Source organism: Bidens hawaiensis, unplaced genomic scaffold, assembly GCF_021521415.1.
Source record: "Bidens hawaiensis isolate Kalapana, Puna unplaced genomic scaffold, B.hawaiensis_p1.1 tig00038016_1, whole genome shotgun sequence".
Classification (NCBI taxonomy): Eukaryota; Viridiplantae; Streptophyta; class Magnoliopsida; order Asterales; family Asteraceae; genus Bidens; species Bidens hawaiensis.
Window position 1 is genome coordinate 114,101 of NW_027505515.1, and position 12,168 is coordinate 126,268.

A 12,168-nucleotide genomic window follows, 5' to 3' on the forward strand; every position below is an offset into this window, starting at 1 on the left:
AGAATAGAAATGACTATTGACTAATGAGCACAAAACTTTGTTCATTTTTTCAAGAAATATAGTTCACTCGCGTAAAACAATCACGAAAATGAGTATTTTTATATGAGCGGGGTTCGACTTAAAACAAAAATGGAATTATAGTACTCGTCGATAAGAGTTGCGATTTAGTAAATCTGAATTACATTTGTTCGAGCCTATTCTAGTATTTCATTAACCAACGAATTCGAAGGTTTAAGGAAGGCCCCCCCCCCCCTTTTCCCCTTTAGTGGGGTTTGGAGGTAATGCCCTAAAGGATGTCCAAGGGGCATAGCCCTTAATATAGTTATCTCAAGTTTAGAATTACCTTATAGAAGTTATTCCATATGTGTATAATGGATGGAAATTTGCATAGGGATTGATCATCATACCTAATTGATTATCAATTGTAACATGATCATTATGATAACTGAGATGAGCGGTAACTCAGTCAATCAGTGCATCAGTGAGAGCAGCTGAGATCAATGGAGCAACAACTTACGCATCAGTGTGCTGATGTAACTAAATAACTTCCAACAGTTAGGACGCCAACTGAGATGTTAAAGGTCTTTGATCTACTTATGTGAAGCAAGTTTTTTTAACAAAATTTGTTTGTTTTTGTTTTCTCTTTGAATTATTCGATTATTGTTTGTGTTTTTTCTTTGAATTATTCGATTGAATATGTATAATCGAAATATTCCAATTTTTATATCAACATGATTTAGATAGATAGATATATAAGTCCTATGAATTCTAAAACCATCACCTCCCCGCGCAAGGGCTCATTTAAGCTAGCGTTGTTTCGACTCTCTCAAATCAACGTTGAACTTAACCATCACCTCCCCGCACAAGGGCTCATCGCCATCTTTGTTCAACGTACATGCAAATCTTTAAGGTAACTATGGTCTATGGACTATATATCATGCAACGTTAATATTATATAAATTTAGAGCAATTTTGTTAGACATTCATATGCATTACTTACATGCATATGTGTAGGTCGAAATTTTCGTTCGGATATATAAATCAACTATGTCGTATTTTCAATTGATATATTACGTAATCGTGTTTACTTACAAGTGTAGATGTATAATATTGCATATCGTGTTCTAAATTAAATTTTGTCACACTGTATTTGTATTATAATCTTGCAAATTACAAAAGTTAACAGCTAAACATTATTAGTTTGTACAAATATGACCACTTCAGCACGTATCTTTTATCTAATTTTCTACCCCAAAACTCTCCATGTATATCTAGGGGTGTAAACGAGTCAAGCACAAGACTTGTTTTCTTAATGGAGTTTGAGCTCAAATTATGCTGGTAAATAGTTTACAAGATCAAACTTGACTCAAATTATGTAAGAATAATGCATAATCTATGTAAGTGTATGTTGTATTATTTTACAATAAGTTATATTATACTGTATTGTTTTATATTTATATAAATATGTAATACTATTTTAAAATGCGCAACCTAATCAAGCTCGGACGCTCAGTGTGTGAAGCTCGGACTCATGTTTATTTATTCAATGAGCAACATCTTAGCTAAAAGTTTTATATGTTTACTTTTCTGTTTAAAAAAATTATTTTTAAAATAAAAAGTATTTAGATTATCCAAATTACTTGCTTAGTATTACTTGCATATTGAAGTATAATTCTAAAATAAATACCAAAATAACTAACAAGTATAGATAATATATATTAATACAATTAACCGAACATATTTGATTATATCCACTATTTCTTCAGAATTGCATAACTAGACAATATAAATTTATATTCAATCTACTCATAATTATCACATGAAAATAATTCTCATAATTATAAACTTAAACCTACCTTTACCCCACTATCATTAGCAATCATTAGGTAACAACTTCAAATATTCAAAATTCAAATGAAAACTATTAAAGCATACCTGGAAATATGATATTGTTATGGTGTTCTTGATACCAAAATTCAGAAAGCTTGTGACTTGGTAATGGAAGATTAATGTTTTAATTCCAATATTTAAAATCAACCCAAATGATATCTACATAGGAAGATGATGCATGATATATATTGGAATTGTGGAATGTCGGTTTGAAGATAATAAATCATGATTTGAGTGTATTATTATTAGAGATTATTATTGGGATGGAAGAGATTGAGTGGTTTTCAATAAATCTTTGAATAGAGAGAGAGAGAGAGAGAGAGAGAAAGATAATAATATAAGATGGTGGGTTGGAGGCAGGCCTACTAAGGATTGAAGTGAAAGAGAAGAGATGAAATGAAAGACAAAGAATGAGGTGCTTATGATTTGTTTTAAAGATTCTTATATATCAATGGATTTAGACAGGTGCTTCTAGATTCATTTCACGAAATTTATTGCATGTTTGGTACTAGAGATCAGATCAGATCATTAAAAAACTCGAAACAAATTGAGCTTAATTGAGCACAAACTTTAAATAAAGATTGTTTATTTATGACTTAATTGCAGTTTTAACTAGAGTGCATAAATTGGGTTTTTTAAATACCCGGGTTCGGGTATAGAACCGGGTACGGGTATGACCGGGTATTGGTAGTAATCGGGTCGGGTTCGTGTAGGGTATTGTCTCTAAAAACCATACCCTATGCATCGGGTTCGGGTCGGGTATAAAACGGGGTATTCTAAAACCGAGTATTTGAATACCCTATTATCGGGTATTGAAAAAACCCTATTTACTGGTTTTTTCCGGTATTTTTTTGGCATAGATTGATTTTACACTTTTTAGGGGTATTATTCGGGTATTTTAAGGTATTTTTCGGGTATATATCGGGTATTTGAAATACCCGGTTTCGGGTATTGGAAAACCTCGGTTTCGGGTTCGGGTATTACCGGGTACAAATCGGGTTTTCGGGTATTACCGGGTACAAATCGGGTTCGGTTCGGGTTCGGGTTTTAGTGCCAAAATGCATACCCTATCCGTACCCTACGGGTAGGGTCGGGTACGGGTTCGGGTATTAAAAACCCGGGTATTAGAAAAACTGGTTCCGGGTATTTATTTTGGGTCCGGTTCCGGGTTCGGGTTTTTTGTGCACCTCTAGTTTTAACCCATATGTTTTAGGTCTCACTACAGGAGTCAAAACTGCAATTCTTTATTTATTAGGCCCAAACTTGAGCCTTCTTGTAAAGACTAAAGAGTATTTAGACTCGTGTGCCTAAACAAACCAAGCTTAATCTATAAAAAATAGCATTTTATGTGAAGCTCGTTTAAGTTTTCTTTACAAGCCGAGCTCTATCTCCAAAAAGAAAGCTTGAACCGAGTCAAGCTAGATCTTGAAATTCGGAGATATTAAAAGTTAACGAGCTAAGCTTCAGTAGAGTGAGGCTTGAGCTCGGGTAGGTTGCACTCGTAGATGTCTTTTAAGCCATCTGTTTACAGTTAGTGAATGTAAAAACCAGCTAAATTAGCCTACAGACCTACATGGTGAGTTAAGCTAATGAGATGTATTGGTAGGCTACTAATTGACACGTGCCGCCCTTTGAGTGTTCAATTTGTGGAACCCGTTGTTCTTTTGTGTTCAAAAACATCGGCTAAATCTCAACCGGCATATCTTAAGTGACGCCTTCTAATTGGTTTAAAAGGGGGAATGACTAAAGACTTGTGAGCTAAAAAGGTGTATCTGTTTTTTAAAAGAAATTTTTGATTAATATGTCTATTGTGATTACTTCAAACATACCGCGTACAAATATACATATAAAGTTTGTTACTATTTTTTTTTTTCATCTTTAGCCCACCAAAATTTATAATTATCTTACATAATTATGAAAGCTTCACAACAACAATTAAACAAGGGTCCATTAAATAATACCAAAACTTTGATAGTAATTATAGTTTAGAAAAACCAATACCAGTGATTTTAAAGAACACAATACTGAAACTTATTACTATTATAAGGTATAAACCGTGTATTTCTAGTGAATGATTTGATTTTCAAACCCATGAATAAGGGTCTTTTTCACGTGCTCTTCCATGGCCACTAGAAAAGATTAATATGGAATCTCGAAAAATCCAAATAACTCATGTCACTTAACAAAGAAAAAAGGTATAAAAGTTTAACATACGTGGATGTTTAAAAGTACTAAAAATATCGAAATCTCATTCCAACACAAATTTGTATATGTTAGTGATAAACATACATCCTTATATGTTTAGTTTTACTGTTAAATCCGTCATATCATCTCTCTTTTTTACTAAAAGGTTAATGCTTTAAACGTTTAAAAAAATGTGTTAAAGCTCGCCTTATTATATTAGAAAGATCTATTTCAAGTTACTTATTCTAAATTTGTTTTTAACAAACTATTATGTGTAGTAGGTTTGATAAATACTAGATGTACTCTTCTAAATTTCTAATTAGAACGGATTACTATTTTCTTTTTTTTCTTTTTTTTTTATGCTTTGACGGGTGTCACACATCTACAGGGTTAAGATATAATAATTTGTTTTTTCTTAAAAAAAGTTAAGAAATAATCATAATCATTCAATATTGTAACGGAGGGCAAATATTAAATTGATGAAGTTCATTAAGACAAAAGAGTGCTAAGTATATTATGGTTCATAGTGTTGAACATAAGTTTGGTGCGGGTTCTTACGTTTAAAAACTGATTCTAATGGGTAGTGCAATGGAGCCCGTGGCGGTGGCAGAGCGGAGGAGAGCTCCCCCTTCTTAGCTTTTCTACGAAAACAAAACTTTCAATTTGAACCCAACCGTTAAAATGCAAAGCAAATTTAACCCCCCAATGGTGTTTAATTAAAACATTGGATTTTTTTACTTCATATTTGAGTGATCTTTGATTATTTTGAACACAACTCAATCACTCATGGCTTGAATATCTTTGTGTATGAATTTTAACTTAAAAAGAGTTTTATCTAAACTTAAAGTGGTTACTCCACTAATGTTTTGGTGTTGTGTTATGCATTGAATAGTCGGACTTGGACATGATCTTTAGAGTTGACCAAACTTTAATGATCGATTCACAATCTAATTAACAGCTAGTGGATTGAACACTTTTGTTTTGTCGTAAAACTTTTTCGCTTTTTGGACTTGGATCCCCCCCAACCCCACGCTTGCAAAGGTTCGCGCACCATAAACGATCATGCATTTGCTCATATTTTGCGTAAGTACTTATTCTACGACTTGATATGTAGGGGAGGCCTTATGGAGGGGCAATATGGGCACCCGGCAACAATGGCGAAGCTTGGACATACATGTCGAGGGGGCGGACTCAATATGTATAAAAAATGCATAGACTAGAGGGGGGCGAGCTCAAAATTTCGGTCAGAAACGGGTGAATTTATACCATGTATAAAAATTTTTGGCTGAAAAAGGATAAATTTACACACCCGAGTGAAAAAAAGGAGGTCAGACTAAAAATTCGGCCGGAAACAGGTAAATTTACATTATGTATAAAATTTTCCAGGGAAAGAAATGATAAATTTACACAACCGAGCAAAAAACCGAGGGAGGCGGACTTAGTACAACTTATACATTAGTAACAACCAAGATTACCACCACACCAATACATTACTTTGAGTTTACTTTGCCCATTATAATATATTTATATATAATGTTTTTTTTAGATTTGGGGCCTTAATTAAGCGTGGGCCTAAAACCCTAACTTGTTTTCGCTGTCCTACGGGCCCCCTGGTGTGATTACAAAAATATGATCTTATATAACTATCCATTATATCATATATTTAAAGATATGTCGCTTAATTATATGCGATACAAATATCAATAATATATATAGCTAATTGTTGGACTTTCTAAAACAAGCACATTGTCATACGTTCAATATACGCAACTCGCAAAATATATGACGTGAGTTACTGTATTTATGAAGAAATTGTTACAAAAAAAAAGAAAAAGAAAAAGAAAAAGAAAAATAAAAATACGGATCTATGATTTATCCAATATTATCGTAAACTGAAAACTCATTTTAATGTTATGTCTAATTTTTTTTTATTTTTTAAATAATACAACTCTACTTTTAAGCATATTTCTTTTATGCATGAGAAGCATACACAGTTTAATAAAAGTGTTTTATATTATTGATTAAGCTAAAGGGTACGGTTCATTTGAACCGTTCTCTCTCATTTCCCACGTTCACGTCATATCGGTTTTCCTCCATCATTCAACAGCACCCTTCATTCAAAGGTATGAATCATTCTCTTCATTCTTCACCATTCTATTTATTTAATAACATAAAGAAACGGCAAAAAAAAACAAAAAACGAAAAAAATTGGATTGGATGATGGTTTATAGGTGGAAATGACTTGAATGACCACTGTCATTCTCCTCATCTCATACGTGAGATGATATATAGAGAGGTGGTGTTCAAATGAGGTCAATCTCAAATTTAAGTGTCACGTAGGATCCTCAATCCAAAGTGATGTGTGCCCGGCCGCCAGCCTTATAACCACCACGTACTTTTTTTATGGCGTAATTATTTTATAAACGTGTAATTATATACATATGATACGTTAATCATATGGATATATAGCGGATGCAATAATCAGAAAATCATCAATTTTAATATATATTTATTATGTGTATATGGCTAGACGGCAGCTGCACATTAAATTTCGACCCACCTATTATCATTTTGTTTCAGCAAAACGTTAAATAAAATTATAACACTTTAAGATGTTACATACTTATACCATTTAATTTAATAAGACAAGATAAGAGACATGGTGTCGGTATAGATGACATAAAAAATATTAAAAGAAAATAATTATAAATTGGTATAATGCATGTCTTGATCAAATATATATATAAAACAAAAAATTTTAATTTGACATACGTACAGTACTATACTATGATGATTATGATGTGTGTGTACATAGAAACCGGTCATCTGTGTATATATGTACTAGATGGAAGCACCAGTGCACTTCACTCTTCAATCATTTTCTTATTTTCTTCAATCCACTATTTATACTGTTTTCAATTTGTATTTCTTTTGATGCTCCATTCCAAAACAATATATATCACACTTGTAATTTTCTGAATATTATTTATATATGGATTTTGAACGTTAAGAAAGTTGTGATAACTTCAATTGCGTGTTGATGTCGGGTTTCGTTCTTGAATAATTATGCATCCGGGTCAAAATTTTATAGGTTCGTTTGACTTGAAAGTAACAGATATATATCGTTAAGAAGTCACTACTACAAAATTAGACACATGCGATCAGTGAAAGAACCGGGATTTTTACCTACAAAGTCACTATTTTTTGATACATGGAATTTTAATAACCGAATACCAGAATTTTCGAGTCCTGTCAACTCAGATCAGGTAAATCCACGTCAGAATTTTTAGGTTCCAACCTCCACGTGTTATTGGTGGTTAAAAAGAATTGCATAAATCGTTTTTCATTAATATTTTCATAAAGATTAAGGGCATGTTTAGGATTGAGTTTGAAAATTACTTTTTAACTTATTGGCATTTTTAAAAAGTCATTTTGAAAACAGTTTTATAACTCTTTCAAAAAACTAAAATAAGAGAGACATTTATGTTTGCCAAATAATTTTTTAAACTTATTGGCATTTTGAAAAAGCCAATAAGTCAATAAGTTATTTTCGAACTCAATCTCAAACATGCTCTAAGTTTGTATGTTGTTACTTAACAAACATGCTTCAAGTAAAGATTTTACTTAGAACATCACCAATACGTTTCATTTACCATGCATTTGGTGAGTGAGAGGTCAGGTAAGAGGTAATATAAAAAAAGAGACCAAAACAAATGTGTTATGGTGATGTCCAAAAAAATTTTGCATGAATTTTTGTATAACATTGTAGTGATCTTCTACTATAACTAGGTAAAAAAAAAGTGTGGCATCTCTAGAAAGAATAATCAGACAATAGACTGTATAATCATCATTCAATAGTAGGGCTGTTCACGAACCGAGCCGAACCGAGCGAGCGTCTGCTCGAACTCGGCTCGAATTGAAACCGAGCGGCTCGGTTCGGTTCGGATTTAAGAAACCGAGCAGAAAATTGATGCTCGAACTCGGCTCGAATTGAAACCGAACGGCTCGGTTCTGCTCGTTTTCTGCTCGATTTTCAACCTGTAATTTAAATAAAATTATTTCAAGCTTAAACACCACCGTTTTCAAATTTCAAAGACACACAACAAGTTTAACAAATACAAATATAAAATTGTTTCGTTCAAAAAACATACAAACATCTAAAACTCCAAGCATCATGGTGGCTCGCTCATTCGGAACCAACACCTTCTTTTCAATTGCTTGTACACTCTTTCGGAACCAACACCTCAATTTCCAGAGTACAACAGGATTCGTTTCCTGCTCAGCTCCTTCCGATTCAAGCTTCAACGGAGTAACGCTCTTCTTATTACCGTCCGGAAACGTAACCGTCGTGGTGCAGACGGCGATTGAGTGGATGGTGATGGTGGCGGAAGAGTAACAGCAGCCGGAGTCTGGAGTAACAGCAGCAGGGGCGGCGGACTGGATCGGGGTGGACTAGATGTCTGGATGTCTAGGTTTTTAATATATATGTTTATATATATTATTTAAAAATGTTTATATATATTTATTAATAAAATCTTTATTAATAATAACGTTTTTTTAAAAATAACAAGAAAGTTATACTATATAAATATGTATTTATATATATATATATATATATATATATATATATATATATATATATATATATATATATATATATATATATATATATATATAAATTAAAAATATTCGAGCCGAACCGAACCGAGCAGGCCTTTGCTCGTGCTTGGTTCGTTTACAGATCGAACCGAGCCGAGCGGCTCGTTTACAATCGAGCGAAAAACCGAGCGAGCATTTTCCGAGCAAAATCCGAGCGAGCGGCGAGCGAGCGACGAGCGCGAGCGGATTGAACAGCCCTATTCAATAGTGATTAGAACAATAGACATAACAAGGCAACAAGAATAAGAGAATTTAATGAAAACAAAATAGATATAGGTAATGGGAATTTGGAACACACATCCACTTATCTACATTTACTATTAATAAAACCATTCGTTCACATGCCATTAACTAAACCTTTTTTTCATACACTGTCAATATTTAAGACCAGAGCTGTCTCGTAGGTAAGCCAATAAGGCCAAGGATTTAGGCTTACAGTTTTATCGGGCCTCCATCTAAAATAAAGGATTGTATTATGGGTTTTTGAAAGTATTTTTATTAAAATTAACAACGGGAAGTTAAGGAGGAATGTCTCATCAATTATCTCTATGTGTTCACCTAGTCGGAGAAAAATCTGAGTATGAGTCAAACCACTGAATTGGATCAGAAATTCGGTCTTGGAGACTTCCATACAATATTTTATACACATACGATAGAATTGGATCAATAATTATGCCCTGACGCCACCCTGGGGCTCGTTCGAAATTTTGCCATTATTGCCAAAGGGGTATGTTAACCGAGCCGGAAAAAAATCGAGTATGGGTCGAACCACTGAATCGGATCAAAAATTCGGTCATGGAGATTTCCATACAATATTTTATACACATATGAAAGAATCAGATCAATAATTATGCCCTGCTGCAACCCCGAGGCCCGTTTGAAATTTTGCCAGTATTGCCAAAGGTTATGTTCACCGAGCCGGAGAAAAACTGAGTATGGGTCGAAACACTGACTCGGATCAGAAATTCGGTCTTGGAGACTTCCATACAATATTTTATACATATACGAAAGAATCGGATCAATAATTATGCCCTGACGCCACCCCGGGGCCCGTTCGAAATTTTGCCATTATTGCCAAAGGGTTATGTTCACCAAGCCGGAGAAAAAACCGAGTATAGGTCGAACCACTGAATCGGATCAGAAATTCGGTCATGAAGACTTCCATACAATATATTATACACATACGAAAGAATAGGATCAATAAATATGCCCTACCGCAACCCCGGGGCCCGTTCGAAATTTTGCCAGTATTGCCAAAGGGGTATGTTCAACGAGCCGGAGAAAAAACTGAGTATGGGTCGAACCACTGAATCGGATTAGAAATTCGGTCATGAAGACTTTCATACAATATTTTATACACATACGAAAGCATCAGATCAATAATTATGCCCTGACACACCACCCCGGGGCCGTTCGAAATATTGCTATTATTGCTAAAAGGTATGTTCACCGAGCCGGAGAAAAAACTGAGTATGGGTCGAACCACTGAATCGAATCAGAAATTCGGTCATGGAGACTTCCATACAATATTTTATACACATATGAAAGAATCAGATCAATAATTATGCTCTGACGCAACCCCGGGGCCTGTTCGAAATTTTTCGAGTTTTGCCTTAGAGTGTTCACCGAGCCGGAGAAAAAAATGATTATGGGTCGAACCACTGTATTGGATTAGAAATTTTGTCTTGAGACTTTCATACAATATTTTATACACATACGACAGAATCTGATTAATAATTATGCCCTGACGCAACGCTAGGGCCCATTCAAAATTTTGCCAGTATTGCCAAAAGGGTATATTCACCGAGATGGAGAAAAAACTGAGTATGGGTCAAACCACTGAATCAGATTAGAACTTCGGTCTTGGAGACTTCCATACAATATTTTATACACATACGAAATAATCAGATCAATTATTATGCCCTGATGCAACCTCGGGGCCCGTTCGAAATTTTGCCAGTATTGCCAAAGGGGTATGTTCACCGAGTCGGAGAAACAATTGAGTATGGGTCGAACCATTGAATCAGATTAGAAATTTGGTCATGAAAAATTCCATACAATATTTTATACACATACGAAAGATTCGTATCAATAATTATGCCTTGACGCAACCCCTGGGCTCGTTCGAACTTTTGCCATTATTGCCAAATGGGTATGTTCACTGAGCTGAAGAAAAAACTGATTATAGGTCTAACCACTGAATCGGATTAGAAATTCGGTCATGGAGACTTCCATACAATATTTTATACACATAAGAAAGAATCATATCAATAATTATGCCCTGACGTCACCCCGGGGCCCGTTCGAAATTTTACCAGTATTGCTAAAAAGGTATGTTCACCGAGCCAGAGAAAAAACCGAGTATGGGTCGAAACACTGACTCGGATCAAAAATTCGGTCTTGGAGACTTCCATATAATATTTTACACACATACGAATAAATCGTATAAATAATTATGCCCTGACGCCACCCCGGGCCCCTTTAAAATTTTGCCAGTATTGCCAAAGAGGTATGTTCACTAAGCTGGAGAAAAACTGAGTATGGGTCGAACCACTGAATCGGATCAGAAATTCGGTAATGGAGACTTCCATTCAATATTTTATACACATACGAAAGAATCGGATCAATAGTTTTGCTCTGCCGCAACCCCGGGGCCCGTTCGAAATTTTGCCTGTATTGTCAAACGGGTATGTTCACCGATACGGAGAAAAAACTGAGTATAGGTCGAACCACTGAATTGGATCAGAAATTCGGTCATGGAGACATCCATACAATATTTATACACATACGAAAAAAATCAGATCAATAATTATGCCCTGACAACACCCCGTGGCCCGTTCAAAATTTTGCCATTATGGACAAAGGGGTATGTTCTTCGAGCCGGAGAAAAAACTGAGTATGGGACGAAACACTGACTAGGATCAGAAATTCGGTCTTGGAGACTTCCATAAAATGTTTTATATACATATGAAAGAATGTGATCAATAATTATGCCCTGACGCCACCCCGGGGCACGTTCGAAGTTTTGCCATTATTGCCAAAGGGGTTTGTTCACCGAGCCGGAGTAAAAATTGAGTATGGGTTCGAAACACTTACTCAGATCAGAAATTCGGTCTTGGAGACTTACATACAATATTTTATACACATACGAAAGAATTAGATCAATAATTATGCCGTGACGACACCCCGGGGCCCGTTTGAAATTTTGCCATTATTGCCAAAGGGGTATGTTCACCGAGCCGGAGAAAAAATAGAGTATGGGTCGAAACACATACTCGGATCAAAAATTCGGTCTTGGAGACTTCCATACAATATTTTATACACATACGAAAGAATCGGATCAATAATTATGCCCTGACGCCACCCCGGGGCACGTTCGAAGTTTTGCCGTTGTTGCCAAAGTGGTATGTTCACCGAGCCGGAGAAAAAACTGAG